Source organism: Trypanosoma theileri (assembly GCF_002087225.1).
Source record: "Trypanosoma theileri isolate Edinburgh chromosome Unknown TM35_Tth_28_V1, whole genome shotgun sequence".
Taxonomy (NCBI): domain Eukaryota; phylum Euglenozoa; class Kinetoplastea; order Trypanosomatida; family Trypanosomatidae; genus Trypanosoma; species Trypanosoma theileri.
In genome coordinates this window covers 335,996-336,796 of record NW_021639870.1, presented here as the reverse complement: position 1 = coordinate 336,796, position 801 = coordinate 335,996, and positions in this window count along the sequence as shown.

The window sequence follows — 801 nt, the reverse complement described above, 5'->3', positions numbered from 1 at the left end:
TTTGCGGTGTTGTGACTCCACTGGCGTATGCCCGCAACGTAATCTGCAGTGGTTTACTGCATTCTGTTTGTGTTGTTTCTGAAACAATAGTGCTGCACCAATTGTCGTCAGACCCAACAGTGTTGTTGTTGCAGTAAACACGCTGCTAATGCTGTGCTCTGCTTTTTGTGTTGTTTTCTTGTCTGCTAGTGCGTGTTTGTGCTGTGTGTTGATCCCTGTGCTGCAGGCTTGCGTTCTGTGAGTGGTTTACTGTGTTCCCTCATTGGGTTGTGTTTGATTGCTGTTGTGATGTGTCCTCTCTCTCTCTCTCTCTCTGTGGAGCTGCTGTGGCCTCATCTGCCTTGTGTGTTAAATGTGCGTTTCTTTTCTCCTCTTTCTCTTTTTCCTTGTTACCACAGAACCAAGTTTCAGAAAGCAAATTTTGCGAGAACGATGATCACCCGGATTCGCCGTGTGGTGTACCTGTTGGCATTCCTGTACTTTTGTTTNTATTGACGCAGTTGCCAAGAAATGTGATGAAACTTTGTTAAGATATCAAAAGTGTAAGGTAGCAGTGGAAAAGAAAGAACAAGAGTATGCCAAAAAAGGAAAACCATTTATTGATCAAAAAAGTTACAGAAAATATGCTGGAAAGCGAGATGAAAGCTGGAAATTATATGCGGCGATGCGTTCTAAATTCTATGAGTCATACCGTTTATTAATGGAAGTTCATGGGCATGCAGTAGCACATACGATACATCGTTACCTTACCCTAAATGGTGACTACTTGCGGGAACTTCTTTTCACTCTTGAACGTGTTCT